This window comes from Sapajus apella, unplaced genomic scaffold (genome assembly GCF_009761245.1).
Source record: "Sapajus apella isolate SASKATOON/1434 unplaced genomic scaffold, GSC_monkey_1.0 scaffold13, whole genome shotgun sequence".
Lineage (NCBI taxonomy): Eukaryota > Metazoa > Chordata > Mammalia > Primates > Cebidae > Sapajus > Sapajus apella.
The window spans coordinates 10,379,844-10,398,143 of record NW_022436953.1 but is presented as its reverse complement, the minus strand read 5'-3'; the positions used below and the strand labels follow the sequence as shown (position 1 = coordinate 10,398,143).

The window sequence follows — 18,300 nt, the reverse complement described above, 5'->3', positions numbered from 1 at the left end:
TGTGTGTGTGTGTGTGTGTGTGTGTGTGTGTGTGTGTGTGTGTGTGTGTGTGTATTCCTTAGAAATTTGGAGAAAGAATGGCTATGGTTTGAGGCCCTTGATCTAGTATCACCTCAAAGCTACTCAAATAGATTAAAATACATTAATGCTACTAAAATCCATTAATTATTTTACTTCAGAGTTAACACCTGCTATATCTGTGTCTGTTCTCATAGTTGAGACTTTATACTCTAGTTTGTATGCTGTCTTCTTTCTTAATATATTAGTTTTAACTATATGAGATTTTCAAATGTTGACTATATTTGAACTATAAAAATGGCAATTTTTCCTGGGTGCGGTGGCTCAGGCTTGTAATCCCAGCACTTTGGGAGGCCGAGGTGGGTGAATCACGAGGTCGGGGGATCAAGACCATCCTGGCCAACATGGTGAAACCCCATCTCTACTAAAAATACAAAAAATTATCTGGGCATGGTGGTGCGTGCCTGTCATCTCAGCTATTCCAGAGGCTGAGGCAGGAGAATCACTTCAACCAGAGAGTCTAAGGTTGCAGTGAGCCGAGATCGCACCACTGCACTCCAGTCTGGTGACAGAGAGACTCCATCTTAAAAAAAAAAAAAAAAGGCAATTTTCCTTGCCTCAACCTAATAATAGTAAATGCTCAATAAAAGGTAACTTTATCGTTGGCTAAGCACTTCAAGGGTATCATCTCATTTAATTCTCACAACAGCCCATTCAGGTAGTTACTTTTTTAAGTCCCCACTTTTTAGATGAGACAGTTGAGGCTCAGGAAGATAAAGCCGTGAGTTCAGTATTCAATAGCTGGTTAGGAAGCAAGCTACTAATAAGACTCAGTTCTTTTTGACTCTCGTCCTTTTATTCAAGGCACACAATTACCTAAAAAGCACATATTCTTAATGGCTGCACAATGGCTCATATGGATTTACTTTATTTTTATCTTAAAAATATTAATCCCCTGCTTGTCATTTAGGTTGTTTCTGTTCTTTCAGTACTATAAAGAATGCTGTGATAAACATATCTGTAAGATACAAATAACTCTGTGCTTTAGCTGCGATGGAATGCACCTGCCGTATCTTGGTCTATTCCTGTGTTGTACTATCTAGTATGAGTCTTACGATTTACCAACTAGGAAATTATTATCTTTTTAAGTCTCTTTTTTGTTTCAAAGTGTCTTATTTTAGAATTGTTTAAATATCACATTTCTGGTAAAGTATATAAAACATTATTTTATATACTTTATATACTTATATATACTTATATACCCAGGAACACCACTATTTTAGAGAGCCCATGTGAGCGATGAGAAAGTTCTTCTTCAAAGTTTATATCTTAGACTACATTATAAGGAGTTACAATCTCTTGCTCTATGGCCATCATCCGCTGTTAGCAGAAACATATACCCATGTACATATATTCTCTAAATCAGTTACGTCTTAAATCAGGTACCTTCACTCGCGCCGGCATGTCTGAACAGAAGTGGACAAGCTCCAAACCCTGGTGCATGCCATTCCTTATTTGGAAACCCTCCTGACCTTCTCTTGGCTAGTTTCCTCTTCTTCCTTGTCTTCTTGCTTGTTTTATTTTCTCCTTATCTATTCAGGAAAATTTCAAGTTTTTAGCCAATCGGGTCATGCATAGAATGTGAGGTCCTGTTCCAGCCAGTGGAAACTGGACACAGCCGTAGGGCGATTGCATCAGGTTATGAAAGTTATAAATATCCCTGTCTCCTTTGTTCTGGTGCACTCTCATGGCAAGATTGCCGGAGAGTTGCACCCTTTCTGCAGAAAGTAAACTAGCCTTGATGAGTGATCCACTGTCTTGGTGTGGGTTCTTCCCGATGTTATAAACCCAATAAACCTGTAATTGCAGCTCCTTTCCAAATCTACCACAATCATTGGCCTGACCTCTCCATAGAATGGACCCTCCCATAGGGGCTTCAGTGTTACCTTCAAATATACAGGGTGATTGTTTTCTATTGTGCTGTTTTGCTGGGAAGGTACAATTTCATCATAAAAACACAGAAATAGACCTGAAACAATTATATACAAATGCTGCATGAAAAAATTTTTGGTTATCTAGATATAAAAAAAAAAAGCTTGTTGTTTGAGCTGAAACATTCTCACTTATCAAAAGCGATTGTTAAGTGGGGGGAACCGTGAGGAAAGATATTGCTGCTAGGATTAGAGAGACCCAGTCTGACTTTGTCTTGGGGTATGAAGAGGTTCCTTTTCAGTAAGCAAGCTTGAGGCCATCAGGAGGGGCTGCTCCGTAGCCTCTGTGTTTCAAGCTAATTTCATGCTAAGCAGGGAGCCAGTGTAATTTGGGTAAGTTTCTGCTGCAGGGACAGCCAGTTAAGTGTGGGTCCCATCCAGGAATCCAAAATGATAGAACGAATGCCGTACCTTGTGCAGCAGTAATCATGCAGAGAAGGCAGCTAGAGTGCTGGCCCACAGTGGGCCCTGGAGGAAAATCTGAGGCTGCTCTGGCCCCTGGCAGAGGCAGACAGGATAGGAGAAAGGGCCTGTACAAAAGTGCTGTACAAAAAAAAGAGAGGACAGTCACTTATGCAGAATGGTGTGTCTTCCTTTTCTCCAAATACTGCCAGAGCTTTGATATTTTAATTTGCAAATATTCAATCTTTACAAAATGATTTTTAACTACATAAGATATATATGATACAGTGTATAAAAGTATAATTTTAAAAATAATTTTTGAAGTAGCTATAGTTTAGGAAGTATGTGTTTCTTTAACTGTATCTTGTGAGTGAGGAAAAGAATTGTCATTTTGCGTAGATGAGAACATCTGAAGTTTGTTGAAAACAATGAAAATATATAGACCCGAGACACTTAAGAAAGTTACATAAGGAATACATCTTGCTTGTCCATTCTTGTCAAAATAAAAAGCATTAATTCATGCTGCAATCAGGTTGCCTTAAAATAAAAACAAAACAAATCTGTGAAGTTAAATGTAAAGAATAAAAGAAAAAAGACTTGGGATTCCGATTGTTTCTCAGGGTTCACTAGTAGCAACACCAACATCTATAAAAACAGAGAGAGGATGGTGGACAATTATTTTTGACAAGGTCCTTCCCTACTACCCATCCTCTTGTTCTTAAACTTCCTTTTCGGTTTCCTCTTTTGCCTCCCTAAATTAGATACATACATACATACATACGTACACAGATAACTGAAATTTTTGTAACATTAAAAATTGTCAAAATTTTGCTATACTCTTTTTTTAACCATATTTGGTATTTATCTAATAAAATGTTCCTTTCAGTCATCGAGTATTTCCTCAGACACTCATCATCATCATGCATTTTTCACTAAAGCAAATTGTTTTTAATTAAAAAATGGATTATTGTTTAAAAATCATTTGTCAAGAGAATGAGAAGACAGTCTGCAGACTGGGAGACAATATTTGTAAAAGACATATCTGAAAGAGAACTTTTATCCACACTGTACAAGCATTATTAAAACTCAATAATAAAAAAAAGCTCTCTGAAAAATCAAACACAAAAAAACATGCAAGCAAACAAAAAATGGGGAGAGGATCTGAACAGATAAGTGGTCAAAGAAGATAAGCAGATGACAAATAATCATGGGGAAAGATGTTCAACACACATGTAAGAGAATTGCGAATTAAAACAATGATATGCCACTAACACTTATTAGGATGACTAAAATCCAAAACACTGACACCACCAAATGCTGGGTGAGGATGTGGCACAACAGCAATTCTCATTCTCATTACTAGTGAAAAGTAGAGTGGTAACAGCCAGTTTGGAAACAGTGTTGCCATTTCTTATAAAACTAAACATAATCTACCGTAAGATCTAGCAATCAAGCTGCCTTTACCCAACTGAATTGATGAAAACTTACATATTCATACAACATTCATTCAAAACTTCAAAGCAACTAAGATGTCCTTTAGTGAGCGAATGGATAAACAAACTTTGGTACATCCATACAATGGAATATTATTCAGCTAAAAAGAAATAAGCTATTAAGCCACAAAATGACATAGAGGAAAATTAAATGCATATCACCAAGCAAGAAAAACCAATATGAAAGCGCTGTATTATCCATGACTCCAAATATATGACATTCTGGAAAAGACAAAACTTTGGAAACAATAAGAAAGTCCACGGTTGTCATGGGTTGCAGGAGGGGAGGGATGAATAGGTTGAACACAGAGGACTTCCAGGGTAGTGAAACTATTCTATATGATACTAACATGGTGGACACATTGTTATTATACATTAGTCCAGATTTGTAGAATGTATAAATCGAGGATGAACCCTAATGTAAACTCTGGATGTGCGATAATAATATGTCAGTGTTGGTTCATCAGTTGCAACAAAAATACCACTCTGGGGTAGATGTGACAGTAGGGGAGGCTGTGTGTGTACAAGGGAAGGGGGATAGGAGTTATGTGGGAGCTCTCTGTACTTTGACTTAAATTTGCTGTGAACCTAAAGCTACCCTTAAAAAAAGGCTACTTAAAAAAGAAAAGCCTTTGAATAGTTTCATTTTTTGATGGTATCAAGGTTTTGACTTCATTATCAAGAGGCATTTATTGTCTATTTGTGTTCTTTGTTTATTGTTGGAAGCCCTTGAGGGGATGACAGAAGATCTAGCCAGATGACAGAGTCTGCTGTAGTCTTCATGCTGAGAAATCAACTGCTCTTATCTCCCACATCCTAGCAAAGCAACCCTGTAATTTCTTCCTTTGTTGAGGTTCTATATTAGTGCTCCATGGTAGTTGTATGTTTAGCACATGTCACCTGGAACCGGCCTCTGAAATTCATAACTTTGTCCTCTGCTCAAAATTAAAGTGCTGAAAGAAACTTATTCCTTTCATTCCTTCCTAAGCACTAATGTAAGCTCTGTTCCCCACCTGAGGAGACCTGTCTACTCAATAAGACTGTCCATTTACAAGTGGCATTTTCAGATTTTTGACCTTTCTTATATTTCTTAATGTTTTTCTACTTCTGGGACTTCAAAAGTTCAGCAGATCAGAGGGGATTTCTCAACTCAGTATAAGATGCAGCACACTGGAAAGCAATTTCTTAGATTTCCCCTATGGGAATAAGGTACGTGAATTACATGAGGTCAGACCCTAGAGAGAGCTTTTCTGGAAACTCGGGCAACATGGAAAAGAAATAAGCATTGTTCAGAGTGAATTTCTAATGGGTGGAGGATAGATGTCGGCTTGCTTACCTGTTTTTGCCTTTTGGGGCAGTGGACCCTTAGCATTAATACCCACAGAGGGTTTATAGTTTAAGTTACAGTTTCTACTGGTTCCTTATTGTTTCTACAGGGGTACTGATGCAATAGATGTCTTGGTTCCAAGGCGTGTGTGAGATAGACTTTCTCCCTCCTCCCCACTCCCTATGGCCCTTGCACTGATTTATTAGGCAAATAATTCTTGGAACCTATTTAATATTTGTGCTTTTCAATCAAATCCAGGAATCAGATAAAGAATATTGAAATGATTAGGAGAGGAGAAGGTGAGAGAATATTGTAAGTCTGGTATATCAGACAAAGTTATGCTCTAAACTCCATTTTCCCTATTTCACGAATTTGATTCCTGTTGCATCATCGGAGCCTAGTAAGGACCAGGGAAGCAGAGGCATTCTGTAGGTCTTATGTGTAAGGAGCCAAGTGAAGAGAACTTGGGAAAGAGTCATCAGAGTTCTGGGCTATGTTCTGTCCCCAGTGCGTAGGGGTAGGAGGAGTCTTCCCTTCAGTTTGAGCCACGTGAATGTATGGGCTTCAAGAGAGCATCACCTGTCTCTCTCCAAATTTGGGGCTATAAAAACTGGAACATAACATGTGACTAAGATAAAGTGGTTTGTAGACTGAGATCTGATGCCTGCCTGGGAAATGAAGAGGGAGAATCAAGAGCTGACCACCTGTAAGACGAGCCAGAGATGTTCTTGCTGTGATGCCTTGAAGCCGTAAAAAATGGGAGTGTTGTCCCAGAAGCATGCAATGGAGAGTGTTGCTGGGGTCCTCTTAGGTGCCGTTCATCAGACTTGCCTGGAGGGACAAGCAGGCCTCACAGTGAAAAGGACTGGATTTGTGCTGCCAGGTGACAAGCAGTTGGGGAAGGGTGTTTCCATGCGCCACTTGAACTGAAGATGCATCCATCCAGGTCACAAGACCACAGGCAGAGATCCAGCAAGAGAGTCTAAAGAGCACACCAAGAGAAAGAGTCACTTTCACCATCTGCTAGGCCCAGAGTACTGGAAACCACCCAGCCACATAAGAACAGCCCTCACTTTCTACCTGCTTTTCTCTCCTGATTTCCTAGTGCAATGCAGCAAGTTTAGTCAAGAAACTCCATTAGTGGCAGGGCACAGTGGCTCATGCCTGTAATCCCAGCACTTTGGGAGGCCAAGGCAGATGGACCACCTGAGGTTGGGAGTTTGAGACCAGCCTGACCAACATGGTGAAACCCTGTCTCCACTAAAATTACAGAATTAGCCAGACATGGTGGCACATGCCTGTAATCTCAACTACTCAGGAGGCTGAGGCAGGAGAATTGCTTGAACCAGCGAGGCAGAAGTTGCCATCAGCCAAGATCATGCCATTCAGGTGACAGGAGTGAAACTCTGTCTCACACACACAAAAAAGAAACTCCATTAGATTCCTTAAAGAGCATATGACCACACACCCTTTCCACAGTCCAGGTGTCAGCCTGAAAAGGGTGGAGGAATTCAGGGACAGGGTGTGTGAGAGGATGAGGAGCTGGGAGGGAAAAGGGTGGATTTAATATAGTGGTATACAGGATTTTGATTACTATCTTTAGCCAGACATTTTATTTACAGAATTAAGACAGTGTATGTGATTTAAAGTGATTCTGGGACTATCTATGACAAAAGAATAAATAGAAAGCCCAGGGGCCTGCCAGAGATTATATACGGGAGCAAGGGAGGTTGCTACTGACAAATAAAACCTAAAGACAGACCATGCTTTAAGTCCCTAGTCATGTTTGCTCACCACTGTGGTTGCAGACATAGGTTTGAATGTGGATGCTGGCCTTGAGTCTCAGTGGGTGCACGGTGGCACCCTGCAGCTCATGCTCACTCTCTGCTTTTCTCTTTGCTGGGGTCATTGTTCTGGCATAAAGTGGTGACTAGAGGGTAACAGTGGTGGCTGTCCAAAGCTGCTTTTTTGGGAGGTGATGATACAGCTTTCTAACATCATCAATGAGGAGGAAGCATACCCATTTTAAAAGTGGCTAAACCTGAAACTTGATAATACGTTAAACCAATCAGGTACATTGTGAAACTCCAGCCATGTTTAGCATGACTGTATCATTTATCTCCATCAATCTAGAACACTTTTAAGAGCGGGCGTTATTGAAACAATGGGAATAAATTAGGATTGTCCTGAGCAAACCAGGGCAGACATGGTCACTCCAGTCATATTCTGCTGCTCCCAATCTATAGAAGAAAGCGTGACTTTATTTATGTATTTTCTTTTTGCTAGAAGTGAGAACTAAAAACGTATCCTGCTTTTGAGTAGCTTCATGACATTTACTATGTAGTACCATTAGGCATCCTCCGAACCAGGTAGCTCAGGGAATTTGCATTTTTTATTCACTTCATCATCTGCAGTATTGTGGATCACACATGCAGCTATCAGAATCCAGCCACGGCATTTAAACCAAGGTGTCCGATAATGAATCAATGTGTATCTCTTTAGGGATCCTTACATGTTCCTGGACAGGGGTCCCAGTAAATATCCTGTTCCCAGGCAGACCACATTCCAGAGCGCGAGACTGAAAAAGATGACAACTTGCAGGATAGGAGATGGGAAATCAGTAGGAGTATTCAATGTTTTCCATTTAAGAGACACGAATCAAAAGGGGGAAACCCCATATGATTTAAAATCAGAAGACCTGGTTGAAGTACCTCACACTTATACTGTGTGAGGTTTAGCAAATATTTTACCTTTCTTCAGTGAGAAGGGCATAGCTATCATACCATCGCCTCTTTACATAGAAGTGTTTAAGTAGTCAGTACTGTAGAAGTCATTAAAATGTACAATATGAAGGCCAGGCGTGATGGTTCATGCCAATAATTCCATCACTATAGGTGGCCGTGGTGGGTGGATCACTTGAGACCAGGAGTTCCAGACCAGCCTGGGCATTGTGACCAACTCCATCTATTAAAAAAAAAAAATTACTTGGATGTGGTGGTGCATGCTTGTGGTCCCAGCTACTCGGGAGGCTGAGGCAGGAGAATGGCTTGAACCTGGGAGGTGGAGGTTGCAGCAAGTTGAGATCGCATCACTGCACTCCAGCCTGGGTGACAGCTAGACTCTGTCTCCAGAAAAAAACAAACAGAAAGAAAGAAGAAAGCTCCCAGTAGTTATCCAGTAGTTATTTCATTTCTCAGTAAAATTATGAAACTTTTTTATCTTTGTCTATTCTATTCATCTGAGCACGGATATTGACACTTCTGGTGGGGAGATAATTGCTTGTTTTTCACTACCTTGACCACTGAATACTCTCCCTTCCCCTCTCTCCCCTCCTCCCCCTCTCTCCCTCTTCTCTGCTGTCCTCCCCCTGTCCTGGTCTCCTCCTCTCCTCCTCTCCCCTCTCTCCTGTACACACACGTACTGTTTGTGTGAGACATTGTATGTGAGAGTATATAGCAAATGGCAAAGTTCAACCAGGATGTTCACTATTAAGAAGCATCTTTACTTGGATTCTCAGCTGCTGTCTGTCAGAAGGCACTGCAATAAAACAGGTGCATATTCTTACCCTCAGGAGGATGTCCGGGACAGGAGGTTTTTTAATCTTTTTTAAGACAGAGTTTTGCTCTGCTGCCAGGCTGGAGTGCAGTGTTATGATCTTGGCTCACTGCAACCTCTGCCTCCCAGGTCAAGTGTTTCTCTTGCCTCAGCCTCCTGAGTAGCTGGGACTACAGGCATATGCCACCACATCCAGCTAGTTTTTGTACTTTTAGTACAGATGGGGTTTTGTCATGTTGGCAAGGATGGTCTCGATCTCTTGACCTCATGATTCACCCGCCTCGGCCCTCCAGAGTGCTGGGATTACAGGCATTAGCCACCTTGCCTGGCTGAGAGATTTTTTTTTTAAGTTACAATGATGAAAACTTAATTGGCGAGTTCAGGGAATAGTAAATAAGATAAAAATTTATGTACTGTTCCAAGGGTGTTGAAAATGAGCTGCAGCTATGGAGAAAGCAATTACTAAGGAAGAAGTTAGCATAGGCTCCTGGCCAAATTGGCATCAGTTTCAGGCACTTGAAGTGCACACCACTCGTAGGAGCTGTCACATATTTTTAGATATTTGTTCTATACCTTGGCTGTAGTGGAACAATTCCTTCAGAGTCTGAGGGACTCTTTAAAACGTAGAGATTGCCAGGGCACCTTGCAATCTGTTAATCAGCATTGATTGAATTAAGCACTTAATCCACTGCTTCTCAGCAGGGTATCAGGGGGCGGATTTTGCCCACAGCAGATATTTGGCGACGACTGGAAACATTTTTGGTTGTCACACAGGGCGTGGGAGATGCTACTGGCATCTAGAGGCCAGGGATGTTGCTAAACATGCTGTAGTACACGGACAGCAGTGCAGGAAAAAGAATCAGCTGGCCAGGCACGGTGGCTCACACCTGTAATCCCAGCACTTTGGGAGGCTGAGGCAGGTGGAACACAAGGTCAGGAGATCGAGACTATCCTGGCCAACCAACATGGTGAAACCCCATCTCTACTAAAAATGCAAAGATTGGCTGTGTGTGGTGATGCATGCCTGTAATTCTAGCCACTCAGGAGGCTGAGGCAGGAGAATCACTTGAACCGGAAGGCGGAAGTTGCAGTGAGTCAAGATCATGCCACTGCACTCCAAACTGGTGACAGAGAGTGAGACTCTGTCTCAGAGAAAGCATCATCTGTCCTCCAGGGTTAAGAATCCCCAGCCTAATCTAACTGTGGATTTAGTACCATGGGGGATACAATACAAGTAAAAAAATATCATTACTTTCCTCAAGAGATACAAAGGCTGGATGCAGAGGATACCAAAACTATAGGGCATTTAGCTGAAGTAATTTTTCAGTCAACAGTACTTACTGAGCACCAAGTATGTACCAGGAACTCTGCAAGGTCTGGGTATTAATTACAATTATAGTAAATAGATGTAGTGCCTGTCCTCAAGAAGCTTAGAGCTTATCAAGACACACAAATGTTAAAAAGAGAAACACAAACAAAATTCACTGTAGATTGGGGTAATCATGTTTGGAATGGAAGATGAGAGCTGCCCTGAGAGAGATGAACAGAAGGAGTTTTGTTAGATTGGATGGTCTGGGACACCTCTCCGAGGTAATCATACTTCAGCTGAGAATCAGCTGACCAGGTGAAACATGACAGGAAAACAGAAAAATTGGAAAGTAAATACTCTTCTTAAGCTGATATAAGCAACTTGATGTGAAAGAGATTTCTTGTGGGGAAAAAAATACATATTTATATAATTTATTATATAGTTTTTCTAGGTCCAGTTTCTCATTGCTAATTGTGTATATGGGTGTAAGTGTCTGTGTGTGTGTATATATATATATATATATATATATATATACACACACACACACACACACACAATTATATGTAGTTATGTGTATACATGCACACAATTATAATTGTATAATATATAATTACATATATGTAGTTATAATTACATAATTATATGATTATATATAGTTACATATATAATTATGTAATTATATAATTATATGTACATAACTACATATAATACATAATTATATATAATTATATATGTACATAATTCTGCATGTATTATAGGTACATAATATTTAATTATGTTACATATACTTGTGTGTGTATATACATATGTGTGTGTGTGTATATATATATATGTATATGCACACACACACATATACACAATTAGAAACTAAACATTGGACCTGGAATGGCCAATAGTATAATGGAAAAAAATGTATTGCCATCTATCAACTTTCTACTTCATTCATTCATTAAATAGTTTGAGTGCCTATGATGTACTATACCTTAGGAACCTGTTACTGAGCAAAATCAGAAATGATTTCAGCTGTCAGAATGTTTATATTCTAGTGAAAGGGAGTGCACTAAAATAAAATAATTGAATAAAGTATTCACAGGGTTAAGTACTGGGATGAGCAGATCTTTATCTTTATGAGAGCCTATGACTAGAAGACTCTACCTAGGCAGGAGTGACAGGAAAGATTTTTTCAGCAAAGTGATGAGCCAGAGGTGTGTAGAAATTGACCAGGTGAAGTAGGATTGGAAAGAAGTCTCATTAGAGGCGTCAAGGTTTTTAGGATACATTTCGTTGCAAGCAATCTTTTCCTTCCACGTGCTTATCAATTGGCTTCCTCCTAGAAGTTTCCATTGCTCCTCTTGGAGGAGGATTTGGAGCCAGGTGCCTTCAAAATAGGTTATGGCTCACTCTTCAACTTTGTGACTTTCACTTGCTCCAAGTGTCCCAAAACTCTTGGGAGTGTAACAAACTGGAAGATGGCAATAAATTACCGGAAGTCAGACATCTGTAATGAAGCCTCTCTTCCTCACTTAAATCAGCCATGCACTCTCAATTTTTGGCTTTTTTCCAGTGTGAGTCTCCTGTGTTCCCCAAATATGTATGCATATCAAGTTCCCTGGGAAATCGCCATGTGGATCCAAGAAGCATGGCAAGAAAGAGGAATGGAAACGACTCCAGCGTGACTAGAGTAGAGTGGGCCTGGGAGAGTAGAGTGTGGAATGAGACCGTACAGGTAGGGAGGAGGAGGAGGTGGCAGATGGGCAGGATGGCAGTGGAGTAGGATGAGGAGAGGGAGAAGTGGGCAAATATGCATTTGAAAGACTAGAAAGGAAATGCTGCCAAATCATGTAGGAAAATATAAAAAGAGGGGAGGGATAATGCATAAGCTAAGGCAGTATTGGTAGAAATGCATTGGTTTAAATTAGCTGGGCGTAGTAGTACACACTTGTAATCCCAGCTACTTGGGAGGCTGAGGCAGGAGAATTGCTTGAACCAGGGAGGTGGAGGTTGCAGTGAGCCAAACTCGCACCACTGTACTCCAGCCTGGGTGACAGAGAGAGACTTTGTCTTAAAAAAAAAAATGCATTGGTTTGTTTCTATTTAAGAAATTTTCAGGGAGTAAATTATAGGGCTTGGGGATGAACCAGTTAAAGGGATAGAGATATCAAAGATGAAGCCTGGGTGCATAGCATGCCTTGCAGGATAGATAGTGGTACCATTCACTGAGAGATGAAACTCTAGAACAGGACCCATTTTGGGGGGAAATATCACAAGTTCAGGTTTAGAAAAGTTGATTTTGAGATCACTTTGAGACACGTATGTATAGTTATCAAATGCAGGCCTGGAAGTGAGCTGAAGATAAGCAACCACTGTGCTCCCGCTTAATGAAAAGTTGACACTCATCCCTCTGTTAGTGGATGCTAGCTTGCCCCAGTCAGAGTCTCCTCTTACTTCACATGCTTGAAATGGGTACATCCTACTTGAAAGCACCACTGATTGGAAACTGAGCAAGGAGCCAACAGGAGTATAAATCCAAGATCAATGTTGAGCATGTGTTGAAGGGAGAAAGAAAGTGAGTGGTTAGAAATCAGATTTGCCAGCATGAGGGGTCACCACTTCCACCTGCCATAATTTGCAGAGATGAGAATTAAGGTCTCACACTAGTCACTCATGTAAGACCTGAGGTAGCTGATCAGTGTTGTGCTGGCTAATGAGCTAATTGGATAATTTGATAATAGAACTGTCACTTGGAATAGGACTTTAAAAGTTATCTAGATCAATCCTTGCCTTTTTCAATTGAAATTGAGGTCCAGAGAGGATAAATGACTTATCTAAAGTCACCATGCACATTGATGACAGAGCATGGCTGCCTTTGATCTTTATTTTACAGTCTTACTTGGTTCTGTCCAGTATTTTGAATGTGAGTGGAGTGACATGCAGTATTATTTTACTGTCTGGCACTTTGTGTGTAGATGTTGGTCAGATAGCCCCAGGCCCCTTTAGTTAAAAGACACAGTGTTTTGTGGCTTTTTGCTAGCACATAGTTATAAATCACCCTCATGAAATCCAGAATAGCTTGGATAATGATATGAACCTTAACTACGAATTTAGCAGTCTGTAACAGCATCCAGCAGTTTTAGTTTATCACTGTCCCAAGGGGAGAAAGGAGAAAAAAAAAACAGCATAAGAAACAAGCCAATAAATTTGTTTTTAAAACCCAGCATCCTCCTCCCTCCCTTCAGCAAATGTTGTAAATTCTGGGCATTTATGGTTTGCTTGAGGAAGCAAGCTCAATGTCAAAAGTGTTTTAATAGCCTTTGATTTACTTTTTAAGTGCTTATTAGGATGATTGATGACAGTGTTTTGAAGTCAATCACAGACTTGGGAGAGGCGGGAACTTCACAGCCATCTTCCCACTGGCTGGATGTGTGTATTGGTTGGTTGGGTTTGGGGAGTACTTACAAGCACAGAAGGGACTCAACTTGTGTTTTCTTTTCTCTGTGAGTGGCAGCTGGGCTCTTATTTTTCCCTTTTGCTTCCTAAAAGAAAGTGGCAACTGAAGGACATTTCTTAGGCTTCTGTCCCTCAGATGTCCCATTCCAGTGGCCACCTGCTGAGTGGGATTTGAGTGGCCTGCTCTGGGGGTTTCACCCTGCCTGCAACATTTACAGAAAAAGTAATCCTTCCATGTTACTTTATGAGCTGAGACAAGAGCTAGTACTCCATCTTGCACGCATTAAAATCCTACTGAAAAGCACACCAGACATTTAAAGCAGTAATTGGCTTGAGTTTGCATTTGTTCATGCCATAATAGCCTCACCGTACACAGCACCCAGCTATGAAACCCCTCTTTCCTTAATAGATAGAATTAAGTTGTATTTCATCCTGTGCTCATTCAGGAATCCCCAATAGCCAGCATAACTGAGAAAGCTGTCGAGTAGGCTTTTGAGATGTAAATACTATCGCCTCCACATGAAAATCCATGAAGTCAGTTCCTGGGTCTTTATTTACAAGACATTTAAATGAGGAACCGGTGTATTGCAGTTCCAGCAGCATCTTTCTTCTCTCTAAATCCAGTCACAGTGTTCATCAATGTGTTTAATAATGCCTGGGGAGCCGTTGGTTCCGGCATTGAATAATGAACATTCGAAGTGCCCACTGCTTTAAATACTTTCTAAATTTGTGTTCCCTTATGTGTGTAAAAGGAAAATGGACAGGAAAGAGACTTTCTTTTTCTCACTCTGAAGAGAATTGACATGGAGGAGTTTGTTTTGGAAATGACACCTGGTCAAAGAAAAGATTCTTTAGCACTGTAAGCCTTGCTTTTTTTATTTTATTTTTTTTCTCTTTACAGTCCAGGGACATTGCCATTATCACACAGGCTCACAATCTTTTAATCAGAACTTTATATGAATCTTTTAAAAAATTCAGCAATGCAGGTACCATACCAGGATGCACGGGGTAGAACCAGCAATCTATATTTTACATTTCTTCTTGTTGTACAACCAGGGCAGAAAACCCCAGAAGGATTATACAGGGGTCCTTGATGCAATCACTTAGAAAACAGTGGTCTGAAACTTTTGTGGGCTTAGATTGCTCTGGGGTACCTGTTGAAATGCAAATTCCCTGGCCAACAGAGATTCTGCTACCTTTACCTTGGGAGTGAGAATCAGAAATTCACCCTTTAACAAGATCTTCCCATGTAAGAAATAAAAGGATCATATCATAAGAGAAAGAGGTACAGGTGGACTGTCAGGAATTGGCACTATTGTGTTTTGCTTCCTTTTGTTTTGTTTCTTGTTCGGTTATTCTGACTTACGGGATTTGGCCAAACTAAGCACAATAATTGGATTTCATTTTTACTTTTCTCCATGCTCAGTAGGTGCAGCCTTACTGTCTGGCCAGTTAACCTAAAGCAGCAGTTCCCAAGAAGCCTTTACTTCTGAGGAGCTTTTAATATAAACTTATGCCTGAGTCCCCCACTTCCACCAAGAGATCCTAATTAATAAATTGGTTTAGGAAGGGTCCCAGCTATTGGCATTAAGAAAAATATCTCCTCATGTGAATCTACTGTACAACCAGGATTGAGAACCACTGGTATAAGTACTATGCAAAGCGACAGGAGTTCTTGTACCAGCTGAGAAATGCCAAGTGCCAATGCTGTGACTGCAGGTGCTGACAGTATTTAGTTGGGTCAGTGGCATCATCTGTGGGGACTACACTGCCCAAAACTGACTTGAGGATCCTGGCTTTTTTATACTGATGCATGCAGCTAATCTATAAATAGGATCGGGCTGAGGATAAGTGACTGAAAGAAACAAAATTCAGGAGGAGAAGAAACGGACATTTACAGGTTTTGTTCTCCTCAGTGGACACAAGGGTGGTGGTATCTGTACCAGCAGTGACCCCACTGCTACTACAGAAGGGAATCCCAGCGTGTCACCAGGTGGGGGCACACTCTGCTACAAATCCTGAGTGAGACATGTCAACCAGGGGGCTTGTGAATGAAGGACATTCACTTCTCTTTGAAAAGTCAGCTTTTCTGTTATTGAAAGCTAATCTGGTGTCATCAGCTTCAAGAAAGAGCTCTTGGACATTTACTGAAAATTAACACCATGTACTTGCCCAGTGCCTTTTAGTTTACAAAATACTTTGACATGTATTTTCTTCCTTAATCTTTACAAGGGATCTGTGAACTGGACCAAATGAAGCACCTGGAGCTTAGAGAGTCTAAATGATTTATCCAAGAACAAGCATCAAAAATACATAAGACCTAGATGGGATAGTAATTCAAGTCTTAGGAGTCTGCTTCCAAATCCAGGAAGTTACCAGAGTTGATATGTGCATAGACAGATGTAAAATGTATTATTGCTACTTATCTTATACACATTAAACAATGATCAACAGCTCATTAGACCTATGATGTCATGGTTATTATCTTAGAACAAAGCTCAGAAAGATTGTTGATTTAAATAAAAAAATAAAAAGTGACCAACAGCACATGCCATGGTCCAGGATCAGGTAGAATCCTGCTGGTAGCACTCTAAATGACCGCGGCGGGGCAGTACTGCTCTGGTCACTTCATCATTATATGTGTATCATTCTTCAGTAGATAATAATTTGATATGTTCAGTGGAGGAAAACTGTGCTATTGGAAAACAACTGACAAATTACTAGAGCTGTTTTTACCTTCTGTGAGAGATGGTTGTATTAACTGATATCAATGGTAATAATCTATCTGTATACTATTACATTTCTTCAGTGACTGATTGGATGAGACCTCTAGCATGACCTCCTGTCTGAGGCAAACATTTAAGGGGATTAACTGTGCCAGGTGCCGATGAGCACCTTTTCCTCTCATTTAAGCTTCATGCAACCCCATAATCCCATACTGTCAATAGCTATATAAAATGTAGAACTCTCTCTCTCTCTCTCTCTCTCTCTCTCTCTATATATATATATATATATATATATATATATATACACATACATACACGTGTACGTGTGTGTCTGTGTATAGTAAGTAGACAGAGGCAGAGAATTGTTAAGTAGATTACCCCAAATTTCACATCAGTAGGAAATCAGGCTTCTTGTATCCAGAGCCCAATTATCTTCCACCTCAACTATATTTAAAACTTGTTGCATATGCCGAGGAGAGCAAAATCAGATATTAATATAGAAGTAGAGTCCGCAGAGAATGGACTTGCTTTGCATTATCTATTTAGATAAGTTATTTTGCCTTTCTAAAACAAAGAGGTATGGCTATTTAAAAAGTTCCATTATGTAGGTAGGAGTGAGTGAAAATTGCCAGACAGCTTTTAAAGTCATTTTTCTTGCCATGATATACAACATGGATTCCTCCCAACTGTGATAAGCTCTGGAGACTTAACCATTCCCCCTACATCACAACTGCATGCATAGCAACACATGCAATCATATTGGCGGGGATAGGTGTCATTTGGTCAGTGTGTGTATATATGTATGTGTGTGTGTGTGTGTGTGTGCGCACACACACACGTATGTGCATAGATATTAAGGAAAGAGAATGAATTTCATGGACCAGTGGAGGTCCACTGAAGGTGATTTGTAAGAGAAATGGAGAAACCAGGTTGGAGCCAAAAATAATTTTGAAAATTAATCTTTCTCAGAATGCACAAAACTCTTGGAAGGGAAGTGGGTGGGATAAAGGGATTTTAAGCTGCCAAGTCGGTAGATAAGCACACACCACCACCCCCCACTTAGACAGTAATTCATAGTAACTAGTAAAGGCATGCCCATATGCTGTTTTGTAGAGGTGAAGTAGAAAAATGAGCATGTGAATTTCAGAGCTGGACTGATGCATGGTCTGGGGGCAAAGAATCCCTCTCTCTATAACCATCTGGGTGTGAGTTTGCGTTTCTATCTCTCAATTTCTATTCCTGAGCATATTTTCTCTCTCCTTCTCTCTTGATGTCATTTGTATTCTCCTTCCATTCTATACCTATAGCTACTTTGCAAGGAAAAGATGGTGACTTGTGACAAAAGGAAATGCATTCTTTTCACCCCAGTGAAATCAGCAAGGGTCCTCAGCATGAGAGCAATTGAGGGCAAGCAAGGCAGCCAGGCAGACAGCATAAAATTGAATGCAGTCCTCAAAGACCATGTGTTCTGTGGATTTTCAAAAGCCTGTGTCAGAACCTCTCTCCCAAACATTAAAGAGCCTAGGATACTGCACCCAGTGAAGGAAGAAGGTGGGGAGGGCAAGGAACTGCCTGCCTATTGGCTGTTTTGTGGTTAGCTGAGGTGTGCATCTCAAGAAAGAGCTGACCTTGGAAAACAAACATTTCTTCCAAAGCATCTGAAGAAGCAGAGAAGACAGGGAGGATATAAGAACCATGAAGGTAAAAAATGGAGTAAATGGACAGTTTAAAGATGGCTAAAGAAACAGAAATTGAGTGGTAGGGGCTGAAGGATGCCTAGGGCCGACTTTAATGGCTTCCATAGATGTAGGTTGGAGTTGTTCTTGAAGTCACAAATGAGCTGCTCAAAGGCTGACTGGGAAAAGCAGAGCTGTGCAGCCTGCTCACCTAGGGTAGTTTTCACTGCCTCAGAGTGCCATTCTGTGGCAGGCTTCCTCCATTGCTCAGGACATGCTGTGTGTAAGGGCTACTGGGCCCTTGGGGAAGAATGGACAGAATGGATAACAAATCTCACTGAAGATGCATCTAGCTT

At 40.6% G+C, this 18,300-nt stretch overlaps 1 protein-coding gene and 1 long non-coding RNA gene across 6 annotated transcripts in view; both read left to right on the top strand.

Moving 5' to 3' along the window:
• The window catches only part of SORCS1 (sortilin related VPS10 domain containing receptor 1), a 583,838-nt gene that overhangs the window by 238,695 nt on the left and 326,843 nt on the right, over positions 1 to 18,300 (top strand). The gene's annotated exons all lie outside the window — the stretch shown is intronic.
• LOC116553908 lies at positions 12,166 to 13,282 on the top strand. Its single transcript, XR_004269961.1, has 2 exons — positions 12,166 to 12,773; positions 12,805 to 13,282. It is a non-coding gene; the product is annotated as an uncharacterized LOC116553908 (long non-coding RNA).